Source organism: Siniperca chuatsi, linkage group LG2 (assembly GCF_020085105.1).
Source record: "Siniperca chuatsi isolate FFG_IHB_CAS linkage group LG2, ASM2008510v1, whole genome shotgun sequence".
Taxonomy (NCBI): Eukaryota; Metazoa; Chordata; class Actinopteri; order Centrarchiformes; family Sinipercidae; genus Siniperca; species Siniperca chuatsi.
The window spans coordinates 28,920,565-28,936,722 of NC_058043.1; the positions used below are offsets into that span (position 1 = coordinate 28,920,565).

The 16,158-nt window shown below is 39.5% G+C and overlaps 1 protein-coding gene across 2 annotated transcripts in view; it reads left to right on the top strand.

Moving 5' to 3' along the window:
* The window catches only part of cntn4 (contactin 4), a 186,356-nt gene that overhangs the window by 142,084 nt on the left and 28,114 nt on the right, over window positions 1–16,158 (top strand). The window lies entirely within an intron of this gene.

Consider the following 16,158-nt stretch of genomic DNA (forward strand, 5'->3'; position numbering starts at 1 on the left):
ACATTTTTTGGATATAACAGATGTGATATCCTTTGGAATTATCAATGATCTATATTTGTATTTGTCACATTTATACATTGATGAATACTGTCAGGACGATGTGGACAATGTTTTTATATGTTCCTAGTATTTTGAAGATCTGTGAAAAGGGAATACAGTCATCTCCAGGCTTGAAAGACACTTGTTTTACTGTCCATTCACCTTGAAGAGGTGAAGATTAAATAAAAACAGCCATCATTCTTTGAGCCGTATATCTCATTGCACTGTAATTCCATGTTTAACATGTCCAAATTACACTTACTGTCAAATGCCATTGGGAAATTGGCCCGGATGTCAGCCCCTGCTTTCTCCCATATTTCATTTTTTATCATTATCACTAACTGATCTCAGATGTACACTTTGAGGCCTCTTTAATTCTGCTTTTTATTTTGTCAAACTATTGACATACACATACACATTGAAGAGCGAGTGTGGCGCATGAGTCAGTGAGCATGAGAAATTACTATCGCAGGATGTTCTCTGACACATTTTGCGCCTGGAGCAGTGTTGAAATCAACTGCTAGGTTTGTTTATAGCTTTAAGTGATGTCTGTTAATGTCTGAGCTGTAGGTGCGGTCTTAAGACTACAAGTTTTTGAGTGGCTCACTGAGTTAAAGTGAGAAGACACAAGAGGGAATGCGTATGTGGCCTGGATGTTGATTAGTTCATTAGTCTGTAGAGAGCGCAACACTTGGTATAGCTGGACTGGCCAGAGTATATCTGTAGTCATGACCCACTGGTACACTGTCCCTCTTGCATATTATATATCCCTCCTACATTGGCAGAGCAAATAAGCATGGCTGTCACGTAAATGAAGAGATGTCTCGCAGAGTGATCTCCATTTATAGGCCCATCTGCTCTGCCAGACGCACTCCAGAAAGAATCAGTGTCAGGAGAACACCAGCACTGTGGAAGAGGCGTAGCAGCAAACTTTGCATTAATTTACTTATCACATATCTTCTTATCTTTCCATGATGCCTTTGTTCTGTTTCAAGGAGATTTTAATAAGAGTCTCATCAAATGTCTCAGGGCTTGATTTTATGAAGACTTGGAATTAATAAGCGCTGTATGGAAACAGGTGTATTAATAAAGGTGGTGATTAAATGATCTGTGTGAACGGACGGCACAGCACTCAGTCTCCTATTCTTAGTCTGCATGCTGTTATACTTATTAAAAACATTGTTTATCATGTTTAAATGTCACTTCACATTTTTCCTCATCAGATCTCTAATTTCCTCATTTGCCTCTAATTGAACATCTGCTTGTGAAGTGGAGTTCTGACTCTGTGGAGGTTAGCAGTGTGAGTGAGCAGTGCCAGGCCTGAATACTGAAAGCTTGTGTGCCCAGAAGGACTTCAGGATTTCATTACTTTGCCTTGAGAAAAGGTTTACTACCTGACAAGGCTGCCGTGGACAGCTGACTGGGGCTTTTCATTGTGTCTTTGCCTCTCCACCCTGGCTGTAGCTTAAAAAAGCCACGTGTGAAGGAGTGCAGTCCCCCACCTGAGAATGGGAGCAAACCGAGGATTAGTGCTTTGCTGATCCTGGCAGCTGCAGACAACACCCAATACTGCTTAGAGGTGCCTGCTAGCACACACACATATCCGCATAGCAGATTAAATGTTTTATTTATCCAAACATGTCTCAGAGTTAGAGCTGCTCAGGAGGCAGAAATAATCTCATTGGTTTGTTTGAACCTCAGTGGGTAGAGACAAAGTCCAACATTTCTTTTGGAAGGAAGGCCAGGTAAATGGCTAGCTTGATTTGTAATCAAAATAATAATAAAGGCTATGCACGTGACGTAGGCAGAAGTCACTGTGGTTACACCCGAAAAGAAACACTAACTTACTAAGTTGCAGTGTTAGCGTTGAGCATTACTAGTAAAACTTTTTGTTTGTTTCAGGAAAAAAGAGCGATCATCCCCTACACCCTGACTATGTGCCACGTTTATTCAGTTTCACTTGTCAACACAAGTAGAGAGCTGCCACAGCTCTTCTGAACCTGCATCAAAGTCCTGCATCAGAAGCAGAAGTACAGACTGTTGAAGTCCAAGGCACTGAGGTCCAGACATAGGAGACACTCAATGGCATCACATCATTACATGAACAGATTAAATCATTAAACACTGAATGTCAATCACTGAGGGATAAAGTTCACAAATTAGAAAGTGAGTTGAGACATCATACTCTTGACAGTTCACAATTTGATGACAACAAAATGAAATTTTTCACAGGACTACCCAATTTACAGACTTTCATGTTATTGTTCAGTTATGTGTCATTCGTTCTTACTGCTACTGTAAAACAGTCCCTCAGGCCTACTCAGGAACTTCTTCTTACACTGATGAAGCTGCGCCTCAATCTGTCGGAGGAATTTTTAGGCTATCTCTTCGGGATTCAGTATCAAGAATCATTCACCGTTGGATACATGTCATGTCAAGCACGTTTCATCCCCTAATATTGTGGCCAGAAAGAGAAGACTTAAGACGCAGCTTACCAATGTGTTTTCTGACATTTTGTAAGAACTGTGTAAGCATAATTGACTGCTTTAAAGTGTTCCTAGAGCGACCTTCAGATTTAAAATCTCAAGCTCAAACATGGAGCGACTACAAACAACACAACACTATCTTATTTCAATCACACCACAAGGAAGCATCTGCTTTGTGTCAAAGGCCTGGGGTGGACGTGTCACAGACAAACACCTTACAGAACACAGTGGATTGAAAAGCTCCTGCCAGGGGACTTGGTACTGGCTGACCAGGGTTTCACAGTAAAGGATAGTGTTGGTTTATTTTGTGCAGAATTGGTTATACCTCCATTCACACAGGGGAAGAAACAGCTTAGCCACAAAGAGATTGAATCTGCTCAAGAAATTTCTCATGTGAGAATCCGTGTTGAAAGAGTGATTAGAAGGTTGAGGCAGAAATATACAGTTCTGGGCTCAATTCTGCCTAAGCCTTTAGAGTGGCACAAAATGGCAATGTGGAGGACAGCCTTATAGACAAGATTGTGTTAACATGATAACCCATGATATCTTGACTGTGATTCTAAAGACATGGTCAGTCTAAAAGGGAATTTTCGACCTTAGACATGATTTTCATCTCGGAAAAAATGACATTTTGTAAATGCTTTTTATGTAATGTATTTAGGTATTTCACAGTAATGTGTAATGTATTATTTTCACAGTAATGTATTTAGTATTTTCACAGTAATGTTTAGTATTTTCACGTTTTTGAGTGACTGCATATTTTTATTTTTTAAAGGGGGGGGGGGGTGCCTGAAACATTTGTAAAGCAAGCTTGATAAATAAAAGTGATACTCTTTACTTTTCTCCTACTGTTTTGACTATTTCAGTAGTTTTTACACAACCATCAAGTCGGTCTAGATCTGCTAATGCCTCACTTTTCAACCTTAGGCATGAAAATAGTGTGGGGAAAGAGCCCCTATTAAGCCCAACATTCTAAACAGATATATTCCATATAAAATGTAAAGACTAACAGATGACAAGAAGAAGAAGACTCAACACAGAAAACACTGTAAAACCTTGGTTTAGAACAGCAATGTAAAGCTTTCACAAACTGGGAATAGGTTGAATCACTAATTGTGTTTTATTTTCTAGTTTACTTCTATGAAATTTGTCACAAATTGCTCCTTTAAATGTGAGTTAGAAACATACCAGGTAACAGTACACAAGTAAACTGCGGCTTTTCAAAATGTCCAGTAGTTCCCCCACAATACTGTTGTCCCCCAGTCATACAGTAACTCAGTTGTGGGACTCTTTCCCTGTGCAACTTGAGCTTCAAATCTCCTCTGTGGGCAAAGTGGGATTTATCTCCCATTTGAAATTACAGTTGTTTCCTTGGTTCTGAAATCGATGAAATCGAAAATAAGGTACAAATGTGTGACTTTTCTTCTTTTTTTTTTTAGTTACAAATATTTTTCCTTGAGCCTCCCGGAGTGACTGGGGGAGTGCATGATGCTCCCTCCACCATAAATAACCATATTTTTGTCATATTCACACCAAAGTTAGGTAGTATTGGAGAAAATAAACAGCAAAGGCTGAAATTTTCCAAACAGCCGAAGTTACTTTGTCCTCCCCCATAGTAGCTACTCAAAAGTTACCTATGACAATTCCAGCTCAGAAACAAAAATAAGTTGCTAACTTAGTCCAGCCAATGCAATGAGCAAACAGCATGGAGGGAGTGAGAGTTATCACCAAAACAAATATCTAATTTCTTAAACAAAATGCAAATCTTCCTTGCAAATAATCACATCATCACACAAGCTGTGCATGCACTTCAGCAGATATGGGTGCAGGACAACCACCCCTCCTACCACAACAAAACAACAACATTTACACATCACACACATACACACACACACACATACAGTGCGCACACAGCCAACATTAGTGACGTGCATAGTAATGACCGTTTTTGTAAATAAACCGTAACATACACAACAGTGGTAGGAGCGGCCAGAATAATATCAATTGGCCCGACAGCTGTAAAAATATAATCAGAACCCTTTTTTAGAATATCATAAGCCCTGATGGTTAAAAATACCTAACAGCTTTTAAACAACGACAAAACAGATACGGGACTCACTTTGTCATGCATGTATCGCATCCAATGGGCAGTTAAGGTGCGGCGTGAGGTCCAATAAGGTTAAGGTAGGGGTGGGAGATATGAAGTTTAGTGAGTCCTGTTACCATACAGCAGTAAAACACATATTTTGAAAAGAAAAAACTTAAAATAAATGCAAAATACAATTTAAAGTTGTATGTCCCTCCCCTATTGCCAAAACAAGAAACATAAGTCCCTCCCCAGTGCTTAAAAAATTATTTGACGTGCCTCCCCCGTTTTGCACCCCCCATAAATAGCAAACAGTCCCTAAGTAGACTGCAAGCCTTCATAATACTCTGCCTTGTTTTTTTCATGCTATGTGTCTTACCCTGGGCCATTGGATGTCCAAGTCACTTCATTGTAGATGAAGATGAATGACTAGTATGATATATTTATGCTCTAAGCAGGGGTGACTGCACTATATATTTGCTTTGATCATCAGATAAAATTGGATTATATCAAGTAGCCCATGATCTTCACATTGCTCACTGTATTCTAGCAAGGGTGGATTATAGGCATTTGCCTGTTTTAGAGACATCATTTCTAGTAGGTTGACCAAGAGGAGATTGCCAGTTCCTTCAATCAGACATTAGCATGAACCTTACTCACAGACATTTTTAGGCCATGCAGTTGCAGAATCATGCTTATTATATACATGGTAGGTTATGTTTGTTTAGACAACAAACATAGACGGTTTCAATCTAAATTCAAGAGGGTTTAGAGTTTTGGTATGTAATGAGTCACAGTATCATATAAACACTCATAGTTGGATTATTTGTTCAACTCATACCTGGTCAGGCTCAGTTGACCGTTTGCCAAAACCGTCCCACGAACAGCGATTGTCCAATCATAGCTTAGCAACAAGGCAACGTCAGGCCTGTCAAGCGTTGGATTTCTCCACATACTGAGGCAGCATGCATGGGGCTGTAGTAAGACCGATACTCCATAAACAAAGAATTTGGAGGCCAATGTCTTTTTGTTTAGCCTTTTGAAAAACCAAAAAGGAATGGATTTAAGCTGAACATAAACTGCAATAGCATGTCCAACTAACTAGCTTAGTACTTACAGTAGTGATCTAAATGTAATCACTATCAAGGCCAAGGAGCATTTATGCCACATTATTTTGTGGGGTTACAGGTTACGTAAAAAAAGCATATTTACTGTGTGCAAACCGCTCCTGGATGCTAGTAGCCTATGTCAGCTTGTAGGCTAATGTTAGTGGCTCTGTCCTGTTTCTTATTGGACTTTAAGTTAAGAAGTTTATAGTCAGCAACCCCAGCCAAACTCGTTATCCGATATAGCATTACTTTCGTCAAACACCTTGGTTAGTCCTCGTCCTCAAAGCCTTTTCTCTGAGTGTGTAATGTGAAGTGAAATATATACAAACAATAAAGCACAAATCTGTGTCTTGCTTGTCCATGTAAGCTAAGCAGCTAAAAAGGGTTATGTTAGAACAAAATAAAAGATCTTACAGTTTTCCTCATTATATTTACTAAACTGTGACTACCTAGCTCTACACTGCAATACAAGAATGATGCAGTTTCTTTATTTCCATGTCTCCTACAGGGATCATCATGAGAATGCTGACTTGGACTTGTTAGCTTTAGTGTCATTCTTAAAATATTAAAAAGTCAACCAGAGACAGCGTTTTCAACCAAGCCATAGAGCTAACATAATTTAATTAGCTAGATAGCTACAGTTAATAAAATCTACTGTTGTCTGTCCTTGCGAGGCTACAGAGTTGCTCTTAAAATACATTACAGTAACACTTTTTTCAAAAGGTCTAAAAGGGTGTATGTGCATTGGTCATCTTGTTCATTTTTTTGAGAAAAACAGTTGCCAGCAGGGTCAGTTTTGCTACATTTGCTAAATGTCCGTCCTGGGAGAGGGATCCCTTCTCTGCTGCTCTTCCTTAGGTTTCTACCATTTTTTCCCTGTTAAAGGGTTTTTTGGGGGGTAGATTTTCCTTATCCAAATCGCGGTTCTAAGGATAGAGGGTGACGTATGCTATACAGATTGTAAAGTCCCCTGAGGCAAATTGTGATTTGTGATATTGGGCTATATAAATAAAATCGAGAATTGAGGTTTTACTGAACCGTTGAGAATTATTCACTATATAATGTATGATTATCTCCATTCGGTCTCCACATGCATAGTTAGAAGAAGAGAGAAATTGCAAGGAGGAAAGACAGGGCAGGTTTTGTGATAATTATAGCTAAATTGAAATTTTAAACTTAAAGTCAGTGTAAAGCAATAATAAATATGTGTTTGTCACACCACAGAAAAATGTAATTAGCCACCCAGCCAAATTTGAATGATTAAAAATATCGCCAAGTAAATAAAATAATCTTGAAAAAATATATATTCTCTGAGTCCACTGAGGGCAAGGCCAATATAACATTACATGCAGTAACGTTAGCTAGCTTTCAATGAAAATGATGCTAGGCTAACTAACTAGGCACGTACCTCAGACGATGGCACCAGATGTCGGCAGGACGGGAGGATGAAGGCCGGGGTGTGAGACAGTCGGTCCGGTCAGGAGGATGATATTCGGTTCGGCCCCATTCGCCAGTAACAGCAGATTATCAGTGAATCCCAGTTGTCTCAGAAGAAAGTTTGTAAAACTAACCGGTGTAAAATGTTCACTGCAGAGGCGGGTGTTGGTGTTGATCCTCAGCTCTCCATCAAGGTGGCTCTTCACAAAATCAATCCACCTCTTCTAGATCTCATCATTCTTCGGAAATTTAAATAAGGAGACTGGGCTGTTTTGTAAATTCTCACATCCAGGGAATATGCATTTGTCGGACGAGGTCATAGCAGAAGACCTGTAGAAACTAACAGTAACTCGCAATTGAGCGGCCGATCCACTCATGCTAATGCGCTCTAGTTATTATATAGAGGAGGGACCATGCTCGATGGCTCCAGTGTGTCATCGAGCCATGATTTCAGACCCGCGCAAAAAATCCTGAACACAAAAATGGTGAAAAACTGTTTAACGGTCTAACTCCATAATTCAGTACTACATAGTTGACAGTCTTTGTGTTTTCAGCAATACATTTCTAATGTTTATAATGTGTTTACAAACAAATCTCTGAATTTCCTTTACATGGACTTTAACAATTTAACATGCCTCTGATGCCTCTTTGAATTCTGGTCAAGATAATCTGTTGAAGGACACTCAATTTACCTTACAGCCATTATGGTTGCACCTCTCACAGCCCACTGCATCACTCACAGACACAGTATATCCTTTAAATCATTAAGACTTCAGATCATGTAGCGCCATAAATGTTCAATCATAAGTCCAACTGTACATTTGCTTTATTATTAACAGTTTTTCCTTTTCTGGAGATGGTGGGGGGGATGTAAAACATGTTTCTGTGAAGAATCTGGTGCTGACTGACTAAACTCAAATAAATCTCAAACCAGAGATAAAGTGAATTCTGAGATGTTTGCTAAGATTAGGTCAGAACCCTCTTTACCCGTCTGCATCCCATGTACTGCTCGCCGGGATTATTTTTATCTGGACCACTGTGGCTGATATCATTTTTCAAAGTGAGAATCCGCCAGCGCAGCATGAGTAATCCATCTTGGTTTCTCCAACAATTTCCTGTGGAACATGTGTGTGCTCTTTATTCCTGAAGGGATACCTCAGCACACGAGAAGAGATGAATATCTCTGGAAGGGGAATAGACCAGGAGAGAAATTTGTGATTAAAGGAATCCTCTGGAAGTACATATACAAACCACTCTGCGGCCCAGGCCGATAAACTCCCTGTCTTCGCAGTGCAATTACCAACACAATCACATCATTTTCCACAGGTGGGAATTAAGACGTTTTCAATCAGCCTGCTTCATTAAGACACCCTCCTATAAAAAATGCACACATTTACACACACAACATTTATTCTGAGAAAGTTAATTTGTACTAAGGTCCTTAGACAATATACTGTGTGTGTGCATGTGTGTGTGTAAGAGAGAGTTAGTGAGAAAAAGAGAGAGTTTTTTATTGTTATTTTTTCATTATAGGCACTGATAACAAGTTCCAATATTTTCATGCCTGGGGACGTTACGTGATCCAGAGCACTTTTTCCCTTTATTGTTGAAGTAAGTCCAGATACCAAAGTGTGTAGTACATTTAATTTAATTTCTCAGCATTTTGAAAATTGAGGCTTAACTTTTTTTGTTATTTAGAAAATATATGTAGCCACCAATTCCTGGAATGGAACATCTAATATTCAAATGGTCTAGCAAACTGTACCCATGGCTGTTAGTATTATAATTCAGGGTACAAGTGTACAATTCCTGCTGAATCTATCAAAAAAGTAATAAGAAAAAAAAGTATAAAAAATTCATCCTAGCTGTTGAGACTATGGGGAAGAACTTGCCATTTCCCTGCTTACATTATGGTAATACACACTGGAGCAGTAGCAGTAGTGTGCATTTCATAGAGTGAGAGATTAATACTTGCGTCGCAGCCCAGCACCCTTGTCCCCTGGCCGTGTTTTTATAAAGCAACAAAATTGCCAAAGAAGCTTTAATGCTCGCCAGTGCCCTGGAGACAAGTGTCAATACACAGTGAACGAAAAGGAAAGTCATTTCAAGTATTGCCTGCAACTTATTAATGTAGCCGAACAGAATAAACAGCACATAACCCTGCTTCCAGTTGAGAGCCTCCCTTTGTTGAGACTTGGAGAATGAGTGCTTATTTTGTGTCGGCCATTTTTAATCATTTACTCTGCTCCCTGCAACGGTGGTCGCAAGGGTACTTGTTATATTATTGTTGAGCTTTGATTGACTCCTCCAAAAGATCCCTGTCAGACTAACTGACTACCTGATTGATAGTAATTGTCTGTAAGGTACAGTGCTTTCATACCTAAAGGACAAAATACAGTAGGTCAATTGTCAGCTCCCAAAACGATATATATGACCGTTGGAAAGTAGCCTACCGGCATCAGGCGTACCGGACCTTAAGTATGTTACGTAAGTCACGTGACTAAAGTGACACGACGTTAAACACATGATTAATGTTGAGAGACGGTCGCAGTTTGGTTAGGTTTAGGCGACAAAACTATTTGGTTGATATGACATAACAACATTAACATGTTTTTGATTAGTATCTATGACCATGTATCGACCATGTAGTCCATGATACCTTAGTGTGTTAGCTTGCTAACATTTGTTAATTAGCACTAAACAAAAATCACAACTAAGGCTAATGGGAATTTTTAGGGAAATTATGACCTATGGCAGCGCTAGATGAAAAGTCAAGGGATCACCACATCACCATTATTACTATTCAATGAATGAATATCTGTATCAAAATTCATGGAAATTGATCCAACAGCTTTTGAGACATTTCACTCAAAACCACAACTGTGTACCTCTTGGTGGTCCTAGAGAAATATATGTAAAGATATTTCACTCTGGACAAAAGTGGTGATTAGTAGCCAATTATAGCCACACCGCCAGTGTACGGTCACCAGTCGTCCCGGTTTTCAACATTCACTACTAAATTGTCCTGGTTTTCACCACAATTAAAATGATAATTATAATATTATACTTGTTTTCAATGTTTACATCATCGTTTATCATGTTCTGTCCCACTCATTATTACCTAACCCAATATAAAAACATGAACAATGCACCATGCGTCTGAATTCAACACTGATTTGTCTGTATGTGTGTCAATCAATCAATGTGTCATTGTCAAGGCTGTTGCTAGTCTATGAGTCATACACTTGCAGCTCTTTCTGACAAAACAGTCAGTATGCTAACAGTAAGCTGTCATGCCGAAGAGAAAGTGAGTCTTTTCTTAAGAGCTCCATGAGGCTTACTCCTTCCTTTTTAAAGTACCTGGCAACGAAAATGCTGCGTTCATGGCATCCATGGTGTTGAAAGGTGTAATCGGTAGGTGTGCTAAGCGCTGAAATAATTGTCCCCATCCTGATAAAAACACCTATGGTGTGTGCATAAGTGCATACATGTACACGTGCATGAACGTGTGGTACACTTAAGGGTCCTGGTTTCGGGGTTTGAAAATATTGTCACCCTACGCTAGTGTGGTTAAAAAGTTTTAATAAAAAGGAGTATGGCCAGAGTTAAGTTGTCTTTCAAGCAGCAGAATTATCTTCAGTATAGTTAGCTTGATATATCTATTGTTTTTGTAAGGGATTTGGTTTGATTGACTCTGTATTGGCTTTTAAATTTAGTTGGGCACAGCTTTACATTTCAAATCACCTCAACAAATCATCTCCTATCATAGAGCCATGTGGTAATGCTCTGATTTTGCTGCAGCTAATGATCCATGTGACAAGGTGAGAGTCATTGGTACAGGTCTGAGTACAGCAAAAATCAATATCAATTACACCTATATTGGAGAATTGTCAGAAGTAAAAGCCCAGGTGTCCCTGTTTCACCAGCGTGAGCCAATCACTTTGTTGACTGAAAGAACAGCAACAAGAAATCAAGAGCATACCTTCTTTGTGGTCTCTAATTGACCATTAACCTTGATGTTGACAACTTCACTAAAAAAGAAAACACACATTCAGTTAGTCATGATGCTGCATAAAGCAGACATCTGAGAAGTTGTACCGCAGTTGCATCGCGCTTGCCAGGTTTTAGCGTCCTGGGTCTACGTTGCACAGCTGGGCTTGATTTATGCCACTGACAAGGCCGTTTCTCTCCAGCACAGCACACTGAGGGGAACCTTAGGAGAGACAGCCTTTCAATTTATCTCAGACAGCCCCCCCCCTCCCCCCCCATACACTTCAGGGTTTTTAAAGCAGTCAAGAGCATAGATCAACACCTGAAGTTAGGTCCCACCCCTTGTCCCGGCTCAGAGGATATGGTGACCTCGCCTCTTTCTCTGCACACTTGCCACATTACAGCCTCTTGCCTCCAGCACTGTTAGCTACTCTGATGTTTTGATACAATTATGATTAGAAAAATCACCTGCAGGGAGGTCAATGATGGTCAATGTAACACAGACACACCTCACCTTATCTGAGAGCTTACCGCGGTGGGAATACACAATATCAAACACATACCCTGAAGTACTTTTTTCACAGTTACTTTTTCCATTTAGTTGACTTGTATTTGGAAGTGAATGTATGCTGCAATGGTGAGTTGAGCAAGCTGTACACTGATGCAATAATGTTTGTGTATAGAAGGCCTTAGCTGAGACTAATTATTTGGTAAAATCACCGTAAGCTTGTTCTTCCTGTGGTCTCATGGCTGAGTAATTCCACTGATAGAATCTTAACCCCTATTTTCACAAGCCTGTATTATTTCCCCTGTTAATTATAGGTCCAGTGTGTCGGATTTAGTAGCATCTAGCGGTGAAATTGCAGATTGCAACCGTTCCAAGCGTGAGAAACTACGGTGGCTCGCAAAAAATGTGAAAGACCCTATCTAGTTTATCTAGATCGAGAACTCCGTGGAAGGGGACTCGCTCTCTCTGTAAATATAAAGGGCTTATTCTATGATAATGAAAACATAACAATTCTTATTTCCAGGTGATTATACACTAATGAAAACATACTTATAAATATTATATTCTATTTCTGCCTATAGCTCCTCCTAAATGTTACACACTGGACCTTTAAGTAGCGACACATACAGGCCTCCATCTTGCAGTCATGCTACCAATCAGCCATGGCATCTCAGAGTCATTAAGTATTCATCAACGATCCTGTGTGAAACTCTCAAATCAGAATCTAATCTGTGATTAGGTGTATTGTTTGTATGTAGAATTTTTATGAGTGCGCTCCTATACCTTGACGGCATTAGCAAGTTTATGTATTTAGCCAGCAAATGATGATTTCACTATTTGAGCATGAGGCTCCTGCTGCTGCCATTATAAACTTGTGCTACATTCCAGGCCCACACTTAGTTCAAAGCCGCTGCTCTCAACGTACAATTTTCTAGCCTTTTTTGTGACTCATTATTTGGATTGTGACAGTTTCATCTCACAATGTAGAATTTATCAAACAGATCAAAGACAAAATATGTCTGAATGAAACATCAAAACAAGGCTTTCAAGTGCCTTTTTGATTGTGAGGAAGCTTACAAAAAGGCAACGTCTGCATCTGTTAACAGCGTCTCAAAGAGAATGTAAGGAAATAACAAAAACAGGCTTTTACTTTGGACCAGGCTCTTTCCTGCGATTTCCACTTCACAGTGCCCTTGATAGCTGCTCTGTGACTGATGTTATTTGTCTCTTTCATCTTGCCACAGATCAGGGAAGATCAACACTGTTCAGAACCTGTCTTCTGAGGCTTGATCTCATCCAAAATACACACCTGTGTTTTTAGGATTACACGATTGCATTTTGCCATCTCGCCTTGTTCAAAATAATCGCCTCCTTTTAGGAGAATTATTGCTGTGTCCATTAAACCTGTGTGAGGCAGGGATGAAAGGAGTGGCACTTGTGTTCATCTCATCTGTGAATTATTGATATCTGCCCCTCCACTGGCTTCTCTCAGGATGGAGGTGGGAAATGTCTCCTCACATAATGGGCACATCGCGCAGACATGTTATCTGGGCCATGGCAGAGAAGAGGGAAGGCAGGAGCAAAACTGAAACGTGTTAATAGTAAGCCTCCATCTCTTCATTCACCACTGCTGTGCCTCGGTTGACTTCTACTGTATTTGACCTCATCTGCCTCATCTTCCATTAACTTCAGACTAAAAGTAACACGTATGCAGACAGCCAGTCTCTCCCTCTTTCTGTAATATTGGTGAAAGGAAATGGCCTCTCCAGTCTTCATATAAAGCTTCAAAGAAGGTAGCTGATGCGTAGCAGTCTTGGCTCCACAGGAGGGCTACTGAGGATTTAACTCTCTGTAAGAGCTATTGTGCTCGCATGCATCACCACTCGTTTGCTCTCCGCAGAACCCCTTCTTACTAGATACATGGTGCACAAGTCACATGACAGCTATTTTGTCCCTGAGGAGAAGCCGCTTGTGGATATACAGAGCACTAATGCAGGTATTCAGTTATGTTGAGGTATTGCTGTGAGCCTTGTACTGGTAAACTTGAATTGGAGTTTGTTTCTAGTTAAAACAATATGTTTTCCCCTTTGTTTGCACTCTCGCTGACTGCAAAAAAGGCCTCTAGTTAATTTAAGATAGATGCATGTGGTAAAAACTCACTGTAAAACTGTTACCTTTAGTTCACAATTTCCTTTAGATAACATGAGTCATCAGCCAAACTTTGTTATATACACAGAGCGCCCGTAATGTAATTAATGTATAGTAGTTGTTTTAATTGTGCTTACTCTGCTCAGGGTTATTGTCAGTTGTAGGACTGTGGTGCCATTTAATGGCCAATTTTCTTCAAATTTATCGGCCTCCAGGTTCGATGACATTAACTATGGACCAAGAAGTCTCCACTCAGCAGCACCATGTAGTTTTTTAAAGTAGATTCTCTTACACTAACTGTCTCTGCACTTTCTTATCACATCCACCACTTGAAAAAGACTGTGTCACACTGTCTCATCCACATTTCTCAAGTACATCCAGTTAATCGCATCACTGGTGCAAAAAAGAAAACACCCTGCTCGCATAACAACAGTGAAAGCTGATGAACTGTTTTCTGTGTCGTGTGTCATTTAAACTTCTACCATTGCTGTTAAACTTCTCTCTGTTGCAGCTCAGACTACATTGTCAATTATCTTTAACTGTCAAATAGTTGTTTTGAATCAGTCAAGCATTAGAGGAATACGTTTAAGCTGATTTGAGGGAGTGACATCAATCAAGACAGCTAGTGTGCTGATACACATGGTCTGTTACTTTGAATTTTGGTCCTGTTGCACTGTAAATTAATACAGTCATGTAGTAATTATTTGAATATAGTAGGGACAGATTGTTTTAATTGGTGCTTTACAGTTAGAGCAGTCAATATAGAGGGTAAAAGGAATAGCCAATAATCTTTCACTAAAAGGGTGTAAATCCTACAGTTACTTTTATTTTCTAGTAAAGTGATTATAAAAATATGACACTGGTTTAAAAAAGGCTTTTCTGAAACCTTGAAGCATCAATTGTTTTATATTAATGATGGATCCCATTACTTGTTGGTAGAAGATGTTTGAAGTGACGAATCCACAGAGAATTATCACACGACTCTATGCAGTTCTATGAGCGTCATGTTGCCTTTCAGCTCAATGTTTTTGTTTTCAGCCCCAAAAATTTACTTTTTAGGTTCACTGTCATTGTGCTCATACTGCTGTTTTCGGCCCACAGGCAGCTGTTTTCAGCGAAAAAGATCTTGACTGTACACAACATGCCCAGCGCAAAACAGCAGACAGTTAGTAACTACCTGGTGGGCATTTAGCAGCTAAAGACCCTAATATGTTTCTCAGGATTTAGTGAAGACCAAAACAGGGCAAAAATGTGAGTGAATATTGGATTTCCATTCACCAGGTGGCCAGAAACACAACCAAATGAATGCTATTGTTGCTCCACATCTGCTGGATGTGTAAATTGCAATTGTAAAGCAATTAGAGCTCTATAGTAAGAGCAGTGAATACAAAGGGTCAGAAGAATAGCCAACAATCTGTCAACTGAGGTGGTGTAAATCTTACTATTGCTATCTGTTACTATCACTTACACTTTGATTTTGGAAATCTGACACTGTTTACAAAATGCTATTCTAAAAACCTCTAAAGCTTATGTACTTTTAAACTGAAACAAAAAGGCATCAGCTGACTATGGCTTAGACTTCTTACTGTTAAACAGCAGGTAAAATATAAAAATGAAAATGAAGAAAAGTGCATAAACCGGCCTTAATATTTATTTTATCTTTTTGGCCACTCTGGGCCAGCAAAACAAGGTGAAAACATAACATTGACATATTATCATTATAAAGTTGATATAGCGAACGTGTTAACAAACAGTTGGCTATTTACACGCCCAGCAGACACAGAGCAACATTATCATTAATTTGGAATTGCGTTTCTAGCTATTTAATGAATATAAGTCCAATATTCCTTGTAGCTCTGCTTTGGTCTCTACCAACTCCTAAGAAAAATATATTTTTTTTACTGCTAAGTACTGCTCTATGTTTACTAGCTAGTCACTAACTTTGTCTGTCTGCGGGCCAGTGGGTTTATCAGAGCTTTTTCGATGAAAACAGCTGCCTACTGAGGTTGGAAACAAGGTTGATGAGAGCGGTGAGAGTGAACCGTAGTAAAACAGTAAAGTTGTGGGCCATAAACCCAAACAATGAGTTGAGAGAGGCTAAAACGCTTTGCAAATAAAGCTAAGGGGAACTGCAGGGTCGAGTGAGAATTCTCTGTGGGTTTGTCACTTTAAATGACCCCTTTCGCATTACACGTAGTCATTTGACCCATTGATAATATAAAAATATTGACCGGTGCAGCTTTAAGTGTTTATGGGTGTTCCTGCATGTGTGTGGAATAACGCACACATATCTGTCTGTGTATGTAAATAAACCTCTCCTGCTTTAGTTTATTCCTCAATTTGCTTGAATCTTAA